Source organism: Poromitra crassiceps, assembly GCF_964638095.1.
Source record: "Poromitra crassiceps genome assembly, chromosome: 9".
Lineage (NCBI taxonomy): Eukaryota > Metazoa > Chordata > Actinopteri > Beryciformes > Melamphaidae > Poromitra > Poromitra crassiceps.
In genome coordinates this window covers 4,090,095-4,106,703 of record NC_139630.1, presented here as the reverse complement: position 1 = coordinate 4,106,703, position 16,609 = coordinate 4,090,095, and the positions used below count along the sequence as shown (strand labels likewise).

Here is a 16,609-nt window from a genome sequence, read left to right as displayed (position 1 = left end):
GCCTTATACTGTATAAGGCTATCTACGCTCAATGAGTGTCTATGTGATCAAACAATCATGATCCAATAGGCCTCTAGGAATTGAGCCAGCGGGGCACCTTTTTCCAAGTTTTGCCTGGGGGGAGGCCCACGTATGTATCAGGCTGTGTGTTAAACACCATCATTTTGATACAGGGTTAGATAGATGTATCAGGCTGTGCACACCATCATTTTGATACAGGGTGACAGATGTATCAGACTGTGCACACCATCATTTTGATATGGTTAGACAGATGTATCAGACTGTGCACACCATCATTTTGATACAGGGTGACAGATGTATCAGACTGTGCACACCATCATTTTGATACAGGGTGACAGATGTATCAGACTGTGCACACACCATCATTTTGATACAGGGTGACAGATGTATCAGGCTGTGCACACCATCATTTTGATACAGGGTTAGACAGATGTATCAGGCTGTGCACACCATCATTTTGATATGGTTAGACAGATGTATCAGACTGTGCACACCATCATTTTGATACAGGGTTAGACAGATGTATCAGACTGTGCACACCATCATTTTGATACAGGGTTAGACAGATGTATCAGACTGTGCACACCATCATTTTGATACAGGGTGACAGATGTATCAGGCTGTGCACACCATCATTTTGATACAGGGTTAGACAGATGTATCAGACTGTGCACACCATCATTTTGATATGGTTAGACAGATGTATCAGGCTGTGTTACTGATGACCAGCAATGCTGCTGACTGAGCTGCTGATTGCAGAGAGCATAAAGACTTATTATACCCCCCCCCCCCCCATGGAAATATGTTGTACTAATACGGCTGTTTTCCATGTTCCCAGACGGCTGCAGAAATGCAGTAACCTTTGACATATGTGTATCCACCACATTTAACTGCACAAAATCTAACTCCACATGTAAACAATTCCCTCAGCTATGTCGATTCAACAAGAGTGACACTAGAGTGTTATATTCTTGACAGTTTTTGAATAATCTGCTTTCCACCTAATTGCACTGTTCAGTGCACTGACCCCTTTTAGGTGTTTGGGCTGTTTTTAAACAAAACCTTAAGATATTACAAAACCAATACTTATCCAATGAGAAGAGGAAGTCAGGTTGAGTATTTGGACGTGTAGTTTGTGTAGATTAGTGTTATTTGTTCCTTTTTGGCGATGGCATACTATTTGGGACATTGTGCACTAACAAAACCAAACAGGTTTATGTGAGGGATGTCAGGAGGAGTCAGTTCAGTCATTAAATATGTTCCTCTTTGAGCTCTCTGAAGCACCAACATGTAGATGTGACCTGCTGTCTACCATATATATTAATATAATTCATCATTTGATATTATCTTTATGCACAGAAGCAGTGCTCCATTACAAATTAGTTTGGGTTGTTGTGTGGGAATGTGCTGCATCGTTTTGTGTGCAACAAGGGAACTGGGAAACTGAGAACTTCATCGCAATAAATGACAAGTCTCACTGTAATATAAAAGCGATTGAGTAAAGATTAAAAAATTAACTGGTCAAAACAATATAAGAAAGCCAATTGAAAGCTGTTTTGACACAGGCCCTATCTAGTTTTTGTTGAGTCAGTGGTGGGCTACCATAGCCCAAAGTTTCACAGTTCAGCAAAGCAACATGTAGCATACTATCAATAGAGGAGCACTGTACTACTAAAACCATTAGGCCAGTGCTGTATAATATCAGAATCAGAATCAGAATCACTTTTATTGCCACAGTATGCAAGTTACATACAAGGAATTTGTCTTAGTGTCTGTATGCAGCGTAGCGGTCACATCAATATACAGAGATAAGAAGTAGGAAGATAACTAACTACTTCAGTGTCTTGACTGCATGTAGGTCCTGGAGCAATGGCAGGTTGCATCCAATTACCTTCTCAGCACAGCGGATGATACACTGCAGTCTGTTTATGTCCTTGGGAGTTGCAGCAGCGTATCAAACGGTGATGGAGGAGGTGAGGATGGGCTCAACGATGGAGGTGTAGAAGTGCACCATTGTGGCCTTTGGCACTTTGAATTTCTTCAGCTGCCGTACAAAGTACATCCTCTGCTGTGCCTTCTTGGTGAGAGCTCTGATGTTCAGCTCCCATTTTAGGTCCTGGCTGATGATGGTCCTGTAATGGCAAAAAATGCTTGTTGTTTGAAACAATCAGTCGCTCGTTGAAATGAACAAAGGAGGATTTATTTCCAAGTAATGGTCTGCTTGTATACAGAGAGTCACACTCGATTGGAAGTTTCAGAACAAGTGCCCCAAAAGCTAACTCATATCTATATCTTATAACGAGGAGTGGCTGGCCCCCACCCTCCGGAGTCTGCTGTAAAGTTCCATCACCTCACCAGGAGGATTCAACTTTCACTCTGGTCAAGCAGACCTGGACGTTATCTCCCTCACATGCCTGAAGGCCTTTGAAGCTCAGCAAGCAGAGATGATTCATCTTAATGATGTTTTTTAATGATGTTTTGGAACCACAGCACATCTCCGATGGGGAAGACCACTCACCAACACTGAACACAGACAATAATGATCAACAATCAATCGATCAATCAATCAGTCAATCATTTTCACTGACATTTCCTCCCTTTGATAAAAATCAATCATTATTATCAATTATTAAAAGAAAAATCATTGATAAGAAACCTTTTAACAAATACAGCCATTATAACACTTGTATGCTTAACCTGTAGAAAATGATCATCAAAACAATATCAAATGACTAGTTAAAAACTATTTCTGTATTACAGTAAAATGTATACAATGCTGTAAAATTTAGCCCTTTGATTGTTGGATAATAAAATGTTGGATTCAAATATATCAGAAAGCTCACAACATTAGAATTAAAGCTATTTTTAGCAACCTGTGAAACATCAAAACAATTAGTAGCAACCTGTGAAACATTAAATTCATTAGTACCGTAAATTCCGGACTATAAGGCGCACCGGTGTATAAGCCGCACCTGCAGAGTTGACTGTTTTTTACATATATAAGCCGCACCGGTCTATAAGCCGCGGGTGTTTTGATGTTTAATTACCATATGTAAGGGTTCGTGCACAGAGGGGATTGTCGGAAAAGAGATGGCTGTTTGGGGAAGCTCCCATTTATTAACATTTCAACAAAACAAGTTGCATTTGCATAACGTATTCAAGTGTTACCATTTAGTGCAATAGTAGCTACAGAACATGTACTGTGCTGTGTAAATTTAGGGGTCCTTGGTATGAAAAAGGTTGAAAACCACTGATCTACATTATAGCCTACAGTAGTACCATAACAAAAAACAAAGCTTACAGCGCTTGACGAGGCAATATCAATGGCTAAATTAAATGTGTTTTTTTTAAAGTGCAAAATAAAGTGCCTGTAACACGACAGTAAGCGTGTAAGCCTAAAGTTGCAGTAACACGGCTGCTTAAAATATACGGTAATCAGCCTACCAGAAAAGTCATTAATCCTCGTCTTCATCTTTTAGGCTAAGGTGCAGTACACGACTGTAACCAGAAAAGTCAAGTCATTAATCCTCATCTTCGTCTTCTTCCTGCGTACTAAAACCACCAAAGTCCTCATCTTCAGTGTCGGAAACGAACAGGCTCAGGGTGGCTTCGTCAGCCACTCTCCTCTCTCCTTCGTTGTCGCTCTCAAAACCAACGAACTCCTCTTCGTCACTGTCGGAATCGAACAGCCTCTGAAGGCCCTCAGCTGGCGGCGTCCTCCTCTTCATCACGCAGCAGTCCAGCCTTTCGGAACCCGTTGGTGATCGTGGATGTTTTGACACTCCTCCACGCTGTCAGGATCCACTGGCAAACTTGAGCCTTCAGTCGGATCTGAACGGCACCTCGGCCGTCTGCTCTCTGTGTCAACACCCTGATGCCAAGGTTACGTGCTGCTACTCGATTTCCTTCTTTCCTTCTTCTTCTCGCCGCCATCGTCGTAACACAGCCAGTTCTCCATCTTTTGAAGCATGATGTTAGATTACAACGAGCTAGTTGTGTGGCTTAGCCTTCCAAAATGTTGCTGTTAGTTTTTTAGAATGTAATACATAGAATTGGGAATGTTACATTCAATTTCATTCAGACTGTCTTTCAGGCTCAATCGCTGCCTTTTTCCCCCCGGAGCGAGGGAGGAGGGAGGGTGTTTTACCGTAGTGGCTGAGAGAGCTAGTGGCACAGTGCTCCAATCAGGTCGCGAGGCACATTTTTTGCAACATCATCCAATCAGGGTCTCGCTCTCGTAATGTCTGTCTTGCTCTCGTTCTGCCTCATACCAACATCCATAGATTTTGGAGGTTCCCGAGTGGCCGTTTGCTGAAAAAATCCATAGATAAGCCGCACCGTTATATAAGCCGCAGGGGCCAAAAAAGGCCAAAAAACGGGAAAAAAGCCACGGCTTATAGTCCGGAATTTACGGTACATGTTCAGCTGCATTTTCTATTCATTTACTATCTCACTCAACTCCATGATATCAAAATAAGGTGGAACCCACTCATCACTTCACCAACATCCTGGTAGCTGGATCACACCTTCTCTGACACATTGGTACCAGGACACAATTCATGATCAGCACAAATACCAATATCACAGCCAATATTACTCCCACCTTCACAAGTAAGCCTTGCCAAGTTCAGTCAGCCAATCAAACCATCCCTCTCCCTTCACTTCTCTAGTCTTTAATTAATCTCGCAGTCTGGTCATGGCCTGAATACCCCTGGAGATTTCACCTCCATCTGCATCATTTTCGCCAATAACCGTACATACGCCGCCACTAGCGGCCAGCATCTGGTCAAGCACCAACCTGTGTTGGAGCGTCATCATACGTATGGCTGTCAATTCCTTCCGGATGGCTGTGTCAACACTTACACTGGCATTGATGAAACGTAGCAAAGCATACCTGTTCACTTCAACCTCACAATTCCCACCATATGAATGGCACAGACAAAACAATGGCAATTACAGCAAACACTTCATCATCTTCTGTTTTACGATTTTTTTACGCAAATGATCTGTGATTTTGATCCAATCTTCAGGTTGGTTATGGGGTGTGTGTACCGGTTGTCTTTAAAGTTCATGTATGTATGTATGTGCATGTAGAGGAGGCAGCACAGAGCCTCAAACCTCCTCGTGTGTATTGTGTAAAAGAGACAAAGCTGATAAATGCTCCGAGAGGCCACAAATGCTCAAAACCTCTCACCAGGAAGGGAAATAGTGATCCCAGAGGCCGCCCGCAGTGGGCTCAGAACCTCTCACTCTCCTCCTCACACTCAGCTGCAGGGCCCCACTCTCAGCGATGATGAGGCCTATTGACTTTCAGCAGGCTGAGCTTCAGCGTCTGGCGGTGGTGCTCTCTTGCAGTCTCCTGGGACCAGATTATGCAGTGGTCCGGTGCAGGTTTGGGTAGTGCTTCTTTCACCTGTCTGTGCACCTGTGAAAGAGTTTTGGTTAGGTGCACACATTAAGTCAACATGTCATGATCGAAGAGATCCGTTGACAACGAGATCCCTTTTGCTGGACCTATGCCAGTATTGGCAGGTCTGCCATAGAGAATTTCAAATGGGCTAAGGCCACATCTGGCCCTAACTCCTGTCCTTATTTGAAATAACACAATTGGCAGGACTTTTCTCCACGGGAGGCCTGTCTCAGCACAGCATTTTGTAAACCAATGCTGCCCCACAGCTGCCTGCATTCCTCTCTTTGACACATGTGTGAACCCGTGTGTCAATTTCGCATAGTGTGGAAAGAGCCATTTTGGAAGACTTGGTTTACCATTAGGGCCCTCCCACACCCCATCCCTTCGTACACATCCATGCTTACGCCATAGTGAAACTTCCTCAGGGCAAGCTCTAGCCTGCAGCTCAGAGAGGGGCGGTGGCGTGCATGTGTGTGGGATAATGCTCTCTTCACTTAGCAAAGAGAAATGCTGGGGTAAATGGCTAGTGCATTGCCTTTGGACACTGTGTTAAGCACTGTGCATCTTTTAACTGTAATGTTTGGCATGTCCAAGATGCAATGATTGTATCGCAACCAACGGCTGGTTGACAAATGACTAGTCTTCTGTTCAAGCAGTAGCATTGCCACCGCATGCGGCACTAGTAGAGTGAGACTAGAATAGCCTACATAGTCACGTGACGCATGAACGGCTTTCTCGGCAGCGGCCACGGTGTGAAGACATGTTGGCAGTCTAGCTGCCACTGGGTCAAGTTTTGTGGAAAAATATGCCACTGGTCGCAGGCGGGCACCATGCTCTTGGAGCAAAACAGAGGTCATAAAGTCCTCTTTGGTGTCTACCGTCTGAGTGAAAGGTCGAGTCTGGTCAGGTAGTCCAAGTGTGGGGGTGCTTTGCAAAGCCATTTTTTACTTTTCAAATGAGGCCTCTGCCTCAGGTGTCCATGTCACCTTACTACCTGCAGTCAGTCCTTGTCCGTGTGCGATGGCACTCAACGGAGCTTCCAAACAAGAGTAGTCAATAATGAAAGTCCTACAGTAGGATGTCATACCTAAAAATGTTTTACTGTCACTGGTTTTGGTATGGCCTGTATGGCTTCTATTCGCTTTGGCGATAAAGATTTGCCATTTTGAGTGATCACATGTCCTAGAAACACAACTTCTGTCTGACAGTACTGCAATTTCGAAGCGCTCGCTTTGTGGCCACTGTCATAAAGATGTTGCATCAGTTTCAACGTGTCTGTACAGGAGAGCCTTCACAGGGTATGATTACCCCCGCCTTCAACAAAGAGTTGAAAACCGGTGTAATGCCATTGATAGCCTCCTGTTTAAGCGGATATTGTTTCGCTTTCGGTCGATAGCAAGATTTTGGGGTGATCACCACTGGTTCCATGCTTTTAATCAGACCAACATCACAATTGCCTCTAGCCCACAAACCCTCAGGTACCTCGGAAAGTTCAGGAATTGTTGATATGTCACATTTTACCATGCTCTTGTCTTTTGACATAAAAATGACTTTCCCCCTGCTAGTGGTTGCTAATGAAACAGTCCTGACAGTTTGTACCACTGCCATGTAGGATTGTTTAAAAACATTGGTGTTATCAGGCATGGTAGCCACCATTAATTACATCATCATCATTTGTTCATTTCCAGGAGGTGATGCGCTCACATTCCTTGACCCACGGTCCCAAATCACGCCATTTGTCCTTCGGACTTTTGGCAAGGGATACGCGGGGAAAAGAATTGTGCACGTCAAAAGGAAATGTATAATTGGGTAAATGTTTCCACATGTCCCTTGGGTCGGTGTGCGGCCTAGGCTTCGATAACGAAACCGAAACCGCACATCGAGTGCCTGTCCAAAACATTGTTTTCAGTGTAAGTTTCTCCTTATGATCACTCTGTTTGTCCCATTGTAGTTCATATGTTTTATCTGGACCTTTGTGTACATGAGCTGTGCAGTGCAAGTTGTCAGTTTTCCTCAGCTGAGCTCCTGGGTGACATCTGGCCTTGGCCTTACTGAGTAAATCAGTATTCACATTGCCAGCTGCGGTGGGTACAATGTCCCACTGGTAAACGTACAATGGAATCGTAGGGTCTTGTTTCACCATTGTGTAATTTGAATTTGAATCCAGCTCTGTCAATCTTTTTAAATGAATGCCTTCAGGCGTGGAAATTAGACAGATGCCCAAACGAATGATCAAATCTCTTCCCAACAAATTGATGGGACAGTTTGTGGAGTACAGGAATGAATGTTTGATCTTTCCTTGACTCATTTACACACTGCAGTGGCACAGCGTAATTCTCATCCACAATATTACCTGAAGCAGTAATTGATTTCAACCAACGCCCACTCAGAGCTGGTTTTTTAGACAGAGCTTTATGACAAATTACACTTTCGGATGCCCCTGAATCCACCAAAAACTGTATCATTTCACCGTCCACCAAGAGCCGCACCTGTGGCAACGCCTTGTGGGCGCTGCCATTATACATAATGTATGAGTCAGTTGGTGGTTGCAATGATTTTTCAAGCCTATACATTGTATTTTAAACAGCTGTGTGCAAGTGTATGTGTGTGTGTTGTACACTTTCTCAAGCCTATCGTATTTTGAACAGCTGTAGCGTGTAAGTGTGTGTGTGTGTGTGTTTACACTTTCCTGCTTGTGTCCTGCAGTGGAGGCCCTCTCTCCGTTCCCAGCACAGCGCCACACCCCCTCCTAGTCAGTTGGATTCGTTTGGCATGAATCCTCTCTGTCGCTGTTGACACTGTCCAGGTTGTAATTGTCCATTCAGGGCATCAGACTGTCCCATGGCTTGGGGACAGTCCTTTGCCCAATGTCCAAAGCAGCGACACATAGCACATTGGTCATGTGGTAGGCGCAAACGTTGCTCTCTCTGCTGTCGACCCCTGCCACCAAACTGTTCATCTCTTCTTCTCCCTCGGCCCCTGCCATCGCTCTGCTGCATGTTGCTGTTGTGGAGGAATGTCAACATTTCCTCGTGCAAGGCGTTCACTTGCTTGAAAGTCTCAGTGAGGCGAACAAGAAGTCGCATGCACGTCTTCATCATGCTCTCCATAATCTGGAGAAGTTCTGCTTGGTCTCTGACACCCTCCTCAAGTTGAAGCCTCATGCCCTCCGTGGTCCGGAGGAGTTCTGCATCATGAGGGCGAAAGCGGACTTGGTGTTGATGGGCCGGGGAGGTCTGCATACGATGGCAACGGCGCTGTGCGGTGGGTGCTGCAGCACCCCCTAAAAGTACTTCCAGCGCCACTGTACGATGGTGGCTGTTGTGTGGGTATCGATGCCTCCTCTCCCTGCGCTGGTGCCTGGACAGCTGCATCTCGGTCTGCTACTGCTGGGGTGTGGCGCCGCCCAAGTCCAGATCGAGTCCTTCAAAGACACAATAAGAGACACTAGCGGAAATTACCTGTCCTCATACAATAAATGGAAATATGTATATGTATGTAAATGTATACACTTTCTAATAAGAAAATGTTCAGGAGAACAATGTATAAAGAAATAACAAAATAAATGTATGTATATCATGTTGTATTGCTTTTGGCTTTAACAGCAATATAGGGGAAGATTGTTATTTCTGTTTCCCAACTTTCTTTCTTTTTTTTTTATGTCGACTTAGACCGTAACTTTTATACAGTCTTATTTCTATGGCTCAAAATGTAGAAACGTTGGTACCAATCAAATAAATACCCGCAAATCAAATAAATACCTGTGCTTTAAATGGCGTGGGTTGGTGTAGGCTATAGCTGATTTGACAAAACAACCGTGCTTTTGTTGGTGTGGGTGTTAGACCATAGAACTCAAAACAAGCAGTAAACCCACCATGGATTTCAAAACAAAAACACCTCCTCTTATATCCTGCCGGCCGGCTTATTCAAACACTTATGAAACCTTAAAACCCCAAATGAAAAGTTTAATTTGTAATTTTGTGAGTTTTCTATAATGAGCCTCACTGCTCATTCTGTTTCCCCTCATTCTCTCACTTTTTTTTTTTTTTTTTTTTTTATGAAAGGAAAGAGACCTTTTGAAACAACTTCTTTTTGTAAATTGAATGGAAAGATATTTTTACCAAATCACTTTGATTTTTTTTTTTTTGTAATTCTATACCTTGTCTACTATTTTATACCTCCTTTCGCAAAACTCAGGTCTGGGTATGGTGTTTTCTTTATCTTTATATGCTGCAGTTTGGACCCCAAGCATACCCTCTTCTGCTACCTTGCGTCTTTCTGTTGCCCGTCGACAAACAGGCCGGTTTTCTTTTCTCTAAACCTTGCTTAAAACGAGTACGGCTTTAGTAAGCTTCCTTACGCGTGCATCCCTCCTGATGCAACACCTCACCCTCTCTTCTGGATAATAGTTACCCATGCAAGGCAGTGAGTATATCCGTAGTACGGCAATAGTGAGTTTTATATTTATCTCATGCAAATGTCTCCCTTAGACATCCACACCACCCTCTATTAGACAAAAGATTTGGCTAAGGCAGTGGCTATATCCGTAACCATCCCCCAGACCTGCAGCTTTTAGCAGTAGTTACAATTGTCTATGTTTTAAAACCAATTGTATAACAGTATTCAAATTTTGGTAGCTAATTCAAATTTGGTATAATTGATCAATCAACAACAATGCATTAAATGCGTCTCACCGATTTTTGTAGATCACAGTCACCGGGCAGGGCTGTGCGGGCAGGCCGACCCCTCCACTCGTGAGCTAAGTCGAGGTTTGAGGTCCTGTCAGCAGGAGATGATCAATCAGTCGACTCCCCGCAAACAGCCTAGTTCAGCAAAAAGATTACATCCCGGATGAAGCCCCCAAGATTGTAATGGCAAAAAATGCTTGTTGTTTGAAACAATCAGTCGCTCGTTGAAATGAACAAAGGAGGATTTATTTCCAAGTAATGGTCTGTCTGTATACAGAGAGTCACACTCAATTGGAAGTTTCAGAACAAGTGCCCCAAAAGCTAACTCATATCTATATCTTATATTTGTCAGTCGACAAAACGGCATCAGGGTTACCAGGGGCACGGCTAGTGGAAACTGCAAAATTGCACGCCGCAAAACCTCTTTCGGACAGTCCGCGTTCTCCATTAAGGGGTCTCAAATGTGGAACACACTGCCGGAGGAAATAAAACTAAACCTAGAAATTAAGGGTTTTAATAAAAACGTCAAAGACTGGTTGAAGCTCCAACAGGTTTGTATACAATAAGCACACACTTTTAACTAAACTGAACATAATTTGAACTGTCTTAACTGTGATATTTGAATTGTTACTGTACTGACATTTGACCTGAATTTTACGTTTAGTAGCCTATCTGACCTTTGATATGTGTCTTTTTATTGTATTTTGCTGTATTTTTGTGTATTATTATTTTTATTTTACAGGAATGTCGGGTTACATCTAGGGACTGGCATTGCAAACTAGCCCTGGGCTATACATGCTTTGGTACAACACATCATAGGTTTATTGACATTTTATGTTGTGAACGCTATATGTACGTGTACCTGTCCCTATTCAAATAAACAAATAAATGAAAATGAAATAACGAGGAGTGGCTGGCCCCCACCCTCTGGAGTCTGCTGTAAAGTTCCATCACCTCACCAGGAGGATTCAACTTTAACTCTGGTCAAGCAGACCTGGACGTTATCTCCCTCACATGCCTGAAGGCCTTTGAAGCTCAGCAAGCAGAGATGATTCATCTTAATGATGTTTTTTAATGATGTTTTGGAACCACAGCACATCTCCGATGGGGAAGGCCGCTCACCAACACTGAACACAGACAATAATGATCAACAATCAATCGATCAATCAATCAGTCAATAATTTTCACTGACAGTCCCCAGGAAGCGGAAGGACTCCACAGTGTTGACTGGGGAGTCACCCAGGCGTGATTTCTAACCTCACATAGGATAAGCAATAACCACGCCCTGTGGCGCCGGGATTGGCCAGGAGCAACACTGGAGGGCACGCAGCCCAGCGATTCCATGAACTAACTCAATATCTCTTGAGAACGGACAGCGATTTCGAGAGCGGACATTGAGAGTGGACATTGAAATTAATTATGGTCACCTTAGCATAGTAATAATAATAATAAGCATAATAATTGTAATCTACACAATGTACACAATCTACAAAAACATGCAATAATATAAACGGTGTTGTGTTCACGTTCATAGCTCATAATATAATGTATCATATCGTTAATTTCAAGCTCAATTCGTATCCAGAGAAAAGGTACAGCACTGAAAATGTAACAAGCAATAGTTTTTTAAACATCTTTATTTTAAAAGATGAAAACCCCAGGTGCTTTAGTGCCAAGCTTCAATGCTGCTGGCCAATCCCAGCGCCACAGGGCGTGGTTATTGCTTATCCTATGTGGGGTTAGAAATCACGCCCAGCAACAGAGTTTGGCTGCTTCCAGCCATGCAGTATGTAGAGTCAAGACGGTGGACGTGACTGCAGCAACTGGTGAGTAAACACTCCTCTGAAGTTATCTTAACAATGGGAAACCGTTGACAGAGTAATTTAAATACGAGTTGCCTAGTTAATGTAAAAATAAAAGTTTTACACTAAATGTTTAAAACAAAATGGGTTTAAAAAGGGAGCAGAAACAAGCAGAAAAAAAATCACTACTCAAACATTACTTGTCAGTCCACAGGAGGAAGGGAGTGAGGGGAAGGGGGGCAGAGGGTTATTAGACAGAAACACGCACACAACTTACTGTTTACACTCACACTGCAAGACGCAGCAAAATGGAGTGTGCAATATAGATAACCCAGACATGCAGAACTACTTAATGGCATTGGCAAATGGCAACCCAACTGTACTGTAACTGGCAAGACTTTGTGACAAGTCCCTTGTATTTGGTGAAACAGTGTGGGCAGAAACAGGTCATAAGCCTCCAGCCACTATTGCCAAGAAAAGCCTGGCGAACACACCACCCAAGGTCCAAAGACTATTTCTGAAGATGATAAAAATATGAAATACAGCTAGAGTACAGCCCAGCTAAAGAAATGCTTGGGGCAGATGTAATGTCCCATGAGCTGCAATGACGGTACTGAAACAAATGTCAAATATGAACAGAAATGAAACAGTATAGGCTACATGTGAATCTAGTCAAAGAGCTGCTGCAGTCTCAAATGAATTGTGGAAGATAATGGCTCAGGCTACCGCTGATGATGAGATCCTACAAAAGATAAGAGGCATAACCTGTAAATTCAATCCCTGCAGTTTGGTGATTTCACAGATGAGTGTCGGTCATAGACGGTGTCTTATTCAAAGGTTTTACTACACTACGCTGCGAGATGTATCTTTATGTCAACAAGAATTAACACTGCAAGTAAAAGTTGGATAAAATACATGAGTCCTGCACATCCACCTAATGTTTCAGCAGCTTCTCAGTTTAAAATGTGTAGTTCTTGCAACACAGCAAATTACATTCTGGCATTCTTTACATTGAAATACGGTTTATTTGCAGGGACTAGGCATCTGGTGTGCTACACGTGCTGGATTCCTAGGCTCGGCCACTGCGCAGGCTCGGCCACTGCGCGGGCTCGCCTGTCCTGCAGCTCGTATTCACAGCTCGGCCGCTGTGCGGCCAGCCTTGCCTGTCGCGCAATGTCTCACCTCTCTCTCGTCCTCAGTCTCTCCCCCCTATCTTCTCTCTCCCTCCGTCTCCTCCTCTCCCTCAGTCTCTCTCGTGACTTTGTGTGTGTGTGAGTGAATTTATGACATCACTGATGATGTCATCAGTGGGATTTATGACATGTCATCAGTGGGATTTATGACATCACTGATGTGACATCACTGATGTATAATCACTGAACTATCCACCTTATTTTTGAATGCCCCACTGTAAAAAATAATTGTGGGTACAAGGTCCGGTTTAACGTGAATTATTGTTGCAGCTTGCCATTTCCTTTGTTATACTCGGCTGCAGACCCAAATTATTACGTTATCCCAGCACGCGAACGAGCCACCCGAAAATGCTGTAAAATCCTCATGGACGTTTTTTTGGTCAAGTTAAAACCATAGACTGTAAAACAGTTGTCATTGTGCTCGATATGCCGTACAGCGTATCGACGCGGGTTACATCTCTTCTATGGCTAGCCAATCCGTTGGTTATTTTCTTATGGACATCTGCTAAGGTATAGAATGCCTAGCTCACTAGTAACCCGCGGGGTAGAGAGATTTGTCCAACTGCTAACCACCTCCTATTCTCAAGTCCGACCTGCTGTAGTCACCCTTTTGGAGGCAGTGGCCTACACCCCCTAGGGGTGATCACTCGAGTTAACGGTGGCTCTCTCTAGCACTGTCTGTTGTTGTGTTTGTTGGAAAATTAATTCTAACTATGTGTTAATCTGCACTGGTTAAGGTCGTGTTAAAGTTTTTCCCTTGAGATGACAATTCTTGCTTAACCTGACGATGTTTCGACACACCTTCCCTGTCAAGTAGTCGTTTTAAGCTTGTCATTACAAAAGGCCTCCAGAGTAACCTTTAAAGACGTGACACGTCAGGCTAAACCAAATGACCCTAGAATTTTTACATCACGAGAAGAAGCTACTATCAACTATTAGATGGACCTTCGTTCAAATAAGAGAGATGAAATCAGATGTTGGCGCAAAATAGTTGCTTTTTATTTTAGCATCATAGCAAAAAGCCCAGCACAATTGCAATCTCTTATACAGTTCTAAATCATTCATGTAATACACACTTAAAGGACGGCTTTCCCGTGGGGAATATGAATATATATTAAATCTCACGCCCCTAAGGTTTTCGAATCCGTTGAAATTTTTGAAATTGGTTATTCACTGCCATGCCTATCAAGCATCTATCACATTATTTCCATGTCGCTCTGACGCAAAACGCGTCAGAGCGACAATCCCCGCCTTGCGGAAGTCGTGCACCTATGAACTACAACTGTTGTTGGCCATGGTCCCGCCTCTAGAGGTCCTCCACGCCCCTTCAGAGGCCTTGACCAAAAACAAAAAGGCAGCCATCTTTTTCAACCGCCTAGCCTGCTGTAGCTAATATTAGCTTTCCATAGTTCCTTGCAAAGAGACCGATCTCGGGAACGGAAGCACGTACCGACACGGGACTGGCGGCATTGGAAAGCTCGTCAAATTTTACATCTAGTAGTAGGTGGGTTGAAGTAACGAAATCAACGCTGAGCAATGTACCCGTTTTTACACATTTTTACAGAAAATAGTTACAACATCAGATGCGCGTAACTCCTACGAAAATGCCTTAAAATGCATGAATTTTTTTTTATGAAGACATCTCCCGACATATATACTTCGGTTTAAATTTGGTGCAATTTGGAGGCAATTTTATTTTCGATTTATTTCTTCTTCTCTATATGTTTTATTGTCGAAGCCTTCCTCATTCTTCTTCTTTGAGTTTTATGGCAGTTGGCAAACATATATGTGCATTACCGCCACCTACTGGAGTTTGATATCAGCCAAATGACTGAGGGGTGGGCATGGAAACGAAGGCCACGCGAGCCCAGTGCATTGTGGGAAATGTAGTATTTCGAGTCCCCGCACCCGCACCTCCCCCCACCACCCCCCCCCCCCCCACACACACACAGAGTGGATTTCGGTTGATATCTCTGTGAGTAAACCTCCAATTTCAAAAATTTCAACGGATTCGAAAACCTTAGGGGCGTGAGATTTAATATATATTCATATCCCCCACGGAAAAGCCAGCCTTTAAGCCTACATAATATCATTTGTCTTCACTCCTAACCTTAAACTGAATAAACACTTTCAATCTCACCACAACTATCCCCTCAAACTTATTGAATATCATTGCTTCTTCATACTAGACTAATATTTCAATTCAGACTGAAACAGCATATATTTCACATTTGAATTACATAACACTTCGTATTCATCGGATCCCACGGCCCACTAAGATGCATACATCAGAATACATCTCACTCCACTCATTGCATTTCAGACAGCTCCCCAAAGGTTGTATAGATACAGTGTTTTAAATCAGTTACTGTAATCTCCCTCCTAGGTTGTCCGTTGCTACATGTGTCTTCCTGTCCCCTAATAATAGCAGTCGGCTAGTGAAAAAGGGGAAGGTTGCTTCACTTATGGTTCAGAGGGAGAAAGCAACTCCCCTATTTTCTGAACTAACTTTAAATAAACACCCATTAATCCTCAATTCCCCAATGAATCATCTTCTCATCCCGTGCCAAGTCATATGCATTAGAATCACAATTACTATGATTCATAACGACTTTTCTTTAGTCTGACTTTATCATCAGTTCCTGCGCGTGTGGACATGCTGTGGTTTGCAACGGCTCAAGTGCCCCACACTCAGTTCCTTTACCAAAGAGGAAATGTTTTCTCTCTCTTTACGTAAATATAACACTTCTAATAATACTTCATGACAAATCAACACATTGTTACCCAGGACTTGAAACAATCCTGCTAGATGAATTCCATTACAACCGTTCCCAGAATAAAATGCTGTCCCATAGACCCTCTAATCATCCATAGTACATGTATTCACTTCAAATGAGAAACCATTCTAACCCTCTTTCCTAATAAGTGAATGACATTGCATTTTAACATTTTGATCACGGTGCGTAGACCTGAAAATGAATTATTTCTAAACTTTCAACAAATAGATTCTATTCCCCTATAATTGTATATTATATAAATGCACTTGTTTTAAGTGAGGAAATTCATTTAAAGGGTTTTTAGCATAACAGACATTGCATGTCACTTTGAAAATATCAATGCTCCATTCTATAACCAGGAGTGTGGGTATGAAACAGAATTATTTCTAAACTTTTAACAAATAGAATCTATTCCTCTATAATTGTACATTACATAAATGCATTTACTTTAAGTGAGGAAATTCATTTAAACCCTTTTCATAGATGACAATGCATGACACATTAAAAGTGCCGGTGTGCAGGTATGAAACAGACTTATTTCCAAACTTTTAACAAATAGAATCTATTCCTCTATAATTGTACATTACATAAATGCATTTACTTTAAGTGAGGAAATTCATTTAAAGCCTTTTCATAGATGACAATGCATGACACATTAAAAGTGCCGGTGTGCAGGTATGAAACAGACTTATTTCAAAACTTTTAACAAATGAGAAAT

At 42.7% G+C, this 16,609-nt stretch overlaps 1 protein-coding gene across 1 annotated transcript in view; it reads right to left on the bottom strand.

Annotated features, from left to right (window-relative positions):
- The window catches only part of LOC310781877 (fish-egg lectin-like), an 880,613-nt gene that overhangs the window by 61,660 nt on the left and 802,344 nt on the right, over positions 1-16,609 (bottom strand). The gene's annotated exons all lie outside the window — the stretch shown is intronic.